Raw genomic sequence first — 6,929 nt, forward strand, 5'->3', positions numbered from 1 at the left:
GGATGTTTCTATTTTGATGCCGGTATCTGGGTCCAGAGCGCGTGCGTATGTAACAACTGTATGTTGGGTCTGTATGATTTATTGGGTTTGTATGATTTATTTGCGCTAATTGTATTTAGATCACAGCGTGTAACCATCTGTTTTTATATTGAATAATAACTTTTTGTGCTTTGGAACCACACTCAAAGTCTGAAAGCATTTATTTCTTGTGCGATTCATTACGCTAAATAGCGACAATTTTAGAAGGTATAGGTAGGTAGGAATCGATAGGTGGTGGACACTCCTGAGCAGAAAGGAGAACTCGTCACCCAAAGGAAGCATCCTGAGAGGCAAAAGTATCAAAGGCATAAAACCTAAGAAAGGTGTAGACAGAAGACCACGTGACTGCCTTGCACAATTGCTCAGCAGAGGCACCACAAGTAAATGCCCATGATGGCCCTACAGACAAAGTAGAATGTGCTGTCACCATGTTTGGGACAGGGAGATCAGCCTGTTTGATTACCTGAGAGATAGTCATACATAACCATCAAGCCAGGGTCTGCTTGTTAGCTGGCCATCCTCGTTTGTTAAAACTATATAATACAAAAAGAGCATCTTATTTTCTAACAGAGTTTGTATGCTCCACATAGATAAGGAGAGCACGAACTACATCCAGGGAGGCTTCACCTACAGAAAGGTCTGGAGCCTGAAAGTCTGGAACAACAATTTCTTAATTCACATGAAAATGGGATACTACCTTAGGAAGGTAACCCTCCCTTGTACGAAGAACAGCCCTATCCTGGTGAGAAAGAAAAAAATGGGGAGCGCTGCCAAATCAGAGACTCGACAAGCAGAACAAATAGCAAGAAGAATAAAAGTGTCTTTGCTGTTAACCACTTCAAATCCAGAGTCCAAAGATTCAAATGGGTACGCTTGTAACCCTTTAAGAACCAAAGACAAATCCCACAGTGCTACCATTGGAACAAAAGGAGGCTGAACTCGCAAAACTCCTTGGAAAAAAATTCTAACATCTGGTAATGAAGCAATCTTCTTCTGGAACTAGACTGACAGTGCTTTCAAAGTGGCCAGGCGTAAACCTTTGTCTAATCCTGCCTGAAGAAAAGCTAATACCCTGGAAATCCTGAATATCTTAGGATCATACTTCCTATAGGAACACTATTGACCAAAAGAATACCAAACTCTGTAATAGATGCGGGCAGAGGCAAGCTTTCGTGCCCTAATCATTGTTTTAATTACAGAACTGGAAAGCCCTTTCGCTCTTAGGATGGAAGATTCAAGAGCCACGCCGTCAAAGTCAGACGAGTTAAATCCAGATGTCGACAGGAACCCTGCGTTAGCAGATTCTGCCATAGAGGAAGAGGATATTTACTGTCTATGGCCAGCTTCTACATGTCGGTGAACCAATGACATCTGCGCCAAGCCGGAGCTACCAGTATTACCGTTCCGCCTTCCTGCTTGAATTTTCTGAGAACTCTTGGGAGTAATCTGAGGAAAGAGAGACGCTAACTTGAAATCTCATCTTACTGCCAGTGTCCACGAAGGCTGCTGATGGGTCTCTGGACCCGTACCTGGGGACCTTGTGGTTGTCGTGTGGCCCCATGAGAGCTCTCTCTGGTAGACCCCATTTGTTTAGCAGAAGCTGAAATAGTCCCGGATGGAGAGACCACTCTCCGGCGTGTATGTCCTTGCGACTTAGGAAGTCTACTTCCCAATTGAGTACTCCCGGCATGAATATTCAGAACCTTTGTCGCTTCCTTCATGGCTGCATAACTTCTTGTGTCTCAATGATGTAAGGATACTGACTTTAAACCTCTATACGCTCCTGCCTATACCTTCTAAAAACCTGCCTATACCTTCTAAAATTGACGCTATTTGCGTACGCAGTCATACAGTAAAATAAAGACTTTAGACCTTGAACATGTGTTTGCAAAGCACAAAGTATTATTTCTAGCAAAGTACAGTTAGTTACACGCTGTGATCCAAGTACAATTTAGCGCAAATAAATTATACAGACCCAAGATACAGGTTATACATACGCACGCGCTCTGGGACCAGATTCCGGCATCAGCAAGAAACCTCCATCAACAGCATCAGCATGAAGACTGAAGTCAGAACACACATATTTATACCCCTACAGAAATAGACTACACAATAGAGAGGTTTGTTGCGATCCCTTTGGTTCCCCATCACGGTGCTTCTTTTACAGGACATTTAACAGGTTGATTCAAATGGACACAGACCAGCCTCCGACAGCTGGTTATCTCCGATTTCCCGCCTCATGCAAATCTAGGCTGTTGGCTTTACAAAGTATATTTTAGTGCTTTAACTTTCTACGGTCCATAAGTTGAGAATGCATGTTGCGATCTTCACATCAATGATACCGGGAAGCTGTTGAGAAAGTGCAGATCAGTATAACACCAAACACGGCTTACTTATCATGTCTTAAACCTTAGATACCAAATAGCCTTTATTTCACAGCATTTGTAATAAATGAACAAAACTTGAATCTTACACTTTAAAGCTATGGAACCTTTTATGTGAGTGTGCAGTGTGTAAGTATTAGGGGTTTGGGAAAATATGCTAGTTAACTTGGGGCAGATGCGTACGCACAAAGCTAATAAACAGCGGTCGCATGCGGGGTATTATGCATTCGCTAATGTGCGACATGTTAACAGCGCAACTGTGTATTAATGTGTGTATGGGATATGATAAAATATGCGATCGCCTGATGCTAATAACAGCATCGCCATATGTACTTAAGTGTGAGTTTAGCTAAAATGGCGCTGGGCGACCATTCGCAAAATGGCGTCTTGCAGATCTCATTTTCAAGATGGTGTATTGCGGCCATTCGCAAGATGACGTCGTTTCGTTCCAATTTTAAGCGAATCTTGTCTCAGCCAATTATCCAGCTTCGACAGATGATTGAGGTAGGCCACTGTAGTCGCATTGTCGGACTGAATCAGGCCTGCCCTGGAGCAGGTCCTGTGCCATGATCAATGCTCTGTATACTGCTCTCAGTTCCAGAATGTTTATTGGCAGATGACTTCCTAGATTTGTCTATCTTCCTTGAAAGGTGTGATGACCTGTCACTGCTTCCCATCCGCGAAGGCTGGCATCCGTGGTGAGAAGCACCCAATTTGGAATCCAGAACGGGCGCCCTTTGTTTAGATGATCCTTTCTCAGCCACCACAGGAGGTAGTGATAAACCTCTGGCGTGAGAAGTATCCTCGGAGACATTATAAGATGATGCTGTCCGTTCCAACTGGAGAGAATCAATCTTTGTAGAGGCCTGGAATGGAACTGAGCATACCCCACCATGTCGAAGGTGTATACAATTGATCCCAATAATAGAATGGATACCCTTCGCTTGCGTATTTGCAATGATAGATCCATAATCCTGTCCTCTGGCAGAAACACCCTTTATGCCAGAGACTCCAGAAACGCTCCCAGATGTACCATCTCCTGTGTTGGAGAAAGTGACAATTTCTTCCAATTGATTATTCAGCTGTGCCTTTGTAGGCAGGCTATGGTCATCTGAAGATGGTTTTGTAACATAACCGGAGTCTGCGCCAGTATCAGGTCATCCAGATATGGCAGAATTCTGACTCCCTGAGATAGGCAGTCATGACTGCTATTATTTTCATAAATACCTGGGAGCTGTGGATAGGCCAAAGGGTATAGCCTGAAATTGTTAATGTTGCTGAAGGACAGCAAATTGCTGATGGGATGATATAACAGGAACATGCAGATATGCATCCTGAATGTCCAGAGAAACCATGTAATCCCCCGGCTCCATTGCCAAAATAATTGACCGGAGAGTTTCCATATGAAACTTGGGTACATGGAAAAACCTGTTAAGGGTTTTTAGATTTAGTACAGGGTGATCAACACCATTCGGTTTCTGAACCATAAACAGCTTGGAATAATAATCCCTTCCCTGTTGAGACACTGAACCGGGATTATTACCCGCGCCTGCAGCAGGGAATGAATGGCTTCCTGAAGGGCCAAAGGCCTTGACCGCATCTGATGGAGGACTGTGCAAAAAGAAAAACTTCTCGTGGGGATGTCTCTTCAAAAGTACGGGAATACCCTTGAGAGACCACTTCTCGGACCCAGGCATCTGTAGTTGTCTGATGGCAATAATCTGAACATTGAAGAATTCGGCCTCCTACCCTGGGATTCCCCCAGGAGGAGGCCCGCTCCATCAGGCCGAGGGCTTGTTGTCCGGCTTAGAAGCTGGATGTCTTGCCGAGCCAGACCTCCTAGTTTGTCGCCAATGCTGCTGATGATTTTCCTGAACGATAACGATATCGTTCAACAACAAATCGTTCATATAGTTAAATTTTGTGCAGTGAACGATCAACCAACAATGTGCGTTCCCGAATGAACGATAATGAGCTCTATGGTCAACCGTATATGCAAGCCAATTTGGACCATTTTGTCAAGATTTGCCTGTAAAGACATGATTTCACTGAAATATCTATCGTAGATATCTATCAGTGTGTACACCCAAAATCGTTTGCCCTGTACTACAGAAAGTTGGAGGGAAATGTGTGTGTGTGTATGCAGCATGACTTGCGGAAACTAGTTTGCCTGGAGGAAGACTGTTCCATTGCTTGTCCCTGAGGACTGAAATTAAATCTGCCTAGATCTAGTCTTTGACGTAGATGTCAGACCTGCAGATTTTAAAGCCGCCAAAGTAGCGATTATATTATCCAACTCTGCTCCAAAAAGCACCTTTTCATTAAAAAGGTCAGACTTCCAGCTCCCTCTTAGATTCTGTATCAGCCTTCCAAGATCTCAACCAAATTGCTCTATGGATGCACTAGAAGCTAAAATTCTGGCATCTACTGTAGCCCCCCCAGATAGGATAGCAGCTTCCATATGTGGGAGATATTCATCATCTGTTCTCTAGTATCATTTGGTAACTAATCTTCCAATGCCCCAATCCATTCAACAGCTTTGGCTACCCAGGCTCCAACCATAGCTGGACGAGGAACCGCTGGACGAAAATATATTTTTAAGACAGGCTTCAATCTTTTAATCTGTGGAATCCTTCAGTGAAGACGTTGATGGAATAGGCAATTTAGCATTTCTGATTAAATGTGTTACATGAGCATCCACAGTAGGAGATACCTCCCACTTAGTATAAACAGAATGTGCGAACAGGTACAATGATGTTATTCTTTTTTCACATAAAATCATTTATCAGGGTTACCCCATGCCTCTTCGAAAAGCTCTGTAAACTGTTCAGATACTGGACACTCCATTTGACCACCTTCCGGTGGTGATTAAACATTGGAGCCTTCTTACTATGAGCCAGTTCATCATCCTGAATATCTAGGACCGATTTAACCGCCCTCACCAAAGAAGGAACATCCACCGTGGACAGATGATCCTCCTCCCCAGAGCTAGATCCTGGAGAGGAACCCTGTGCGTCATCTGATTCCCCTAATGATGCTTCTGAATCCATATGTTGGGCAGTCTGATAAAAAGATAACTTGCGCTTAGGCGCGTTAGTTACTACCAGTCAACATAAGATGGTGCCAAACTCTAACTAGAATGGCCATAAACATCCTACCATGAAGGATGTATAGGAGGTGAAAACATAGTATACTGTGGACACCCCATCCCAGGAGGCATCATAGGAGCAGCCATACGATCCACAACCTTCATCATACCCTGGGAGAAAGAGGAAACCCAAGATGGCTCCTGTCCAGGGACAGGTCAACTGGATTGGTGAGGTGACTCTTTATAACAGACAACACACAAACCACCCTTTTTGTCCTGAGAGAACACATAAGCCATACCTGACTTACATGGAACCAACACAGGCTGCTCCCCCTCTTGTTTCTCTTCGTCTTTTGACATGGGCAATAAAGGCAATAACTGCAATGTTATGTGACAACCTCCACAAAATCTCAATTATATGTGAAGTACTCAGAAAGAAACCTCCACCCCAAGAGGATGGAGAGAAAAACAGTGATAGTTATAATTGACAGATTTAGAAATAAAAGACAGTGTCAATCAGGAGCTAGCAGTCACAAACAATGCATATGTAATATAATTACATTTGGCTCTAAATCAACTACAGCATCGCAAAGTAAAGCTAGGACATAGAGCACTGTACACTTTAACCAAGGGAGAGGTATACAGTTCTAAACTGACCCAGACCCTCCTGAGACCACAGCTACAGGGCGCACTGAGCGTGGACCGTGAGAATCTCATATACACGTGGAGGGTAGGTGGAGCAACCCAGACGCTCAAAACCCTTTGTAGGGACTGCGTCTGGGGAGGAGCTGCCGTGTATGCTGGCGTCATGGCAGCAGATCGCGTCTGCTGCCAGTCCCCAGCGTCAGACAATAAGGCTCTGGCTGGTGTACTGAGGATGCAGACAATCCCGGACCCTGGCAGCAGCGGCTTCTGGTGAGTCTGACACCAGAAGGACTGCCGCACGCGATTCCCAGTAAGCGAGGAATCGCCTTACCTGACATCTCTGAGTATCCAGTGCAGTCCAGGTCGCAGCATTGCTGCTAGCTAAGCCGCGACACACCCGAAATCACCAGCACAATTACTGAAGTTGCGGCCCGATAGAGGTAGATGGAGTCGCATTATCTGCGTCTTGATCCTGCCCCACCAAACGAACAACTGAAGTCCTATGGCTAGGGGGTGGGGTATACATGGAGGAGGACCCGGGGCATTCTGGGAGCAGAAGATTTAGTGGTTTGGTGCCTGGTCTTCCAACCATAATATCTCTATGGTATACCTGTGCATCCCTATGGACCCCAAAGTAGTAAATAAAAATGTTAAAAATATATATCGCTACTCAAATGCTATTGGTAAAACTGCTGAAAATCGCAAATCAGTCTTTTTGGATTATATGTATAGGTTTAATTTATTACTGATATTAAGGAACGCAGAATAACCAG

The sequence above is a fragment of the Taudactylus pleione genome, unplaced genomic scaffold (genome assembly GCF_031769625.1).
Source record: "Taudactylus pleione unplaced genomic scaffold, aTauple2 ptg000092l, whole genome shotgun sequence".
NCBI classification, from domain to species: Eukaryota; Metazoa; Chordata; class Amphibia; order Anura; family Myobatrachidae; genus Taudactylus; species Taudactylus pleione.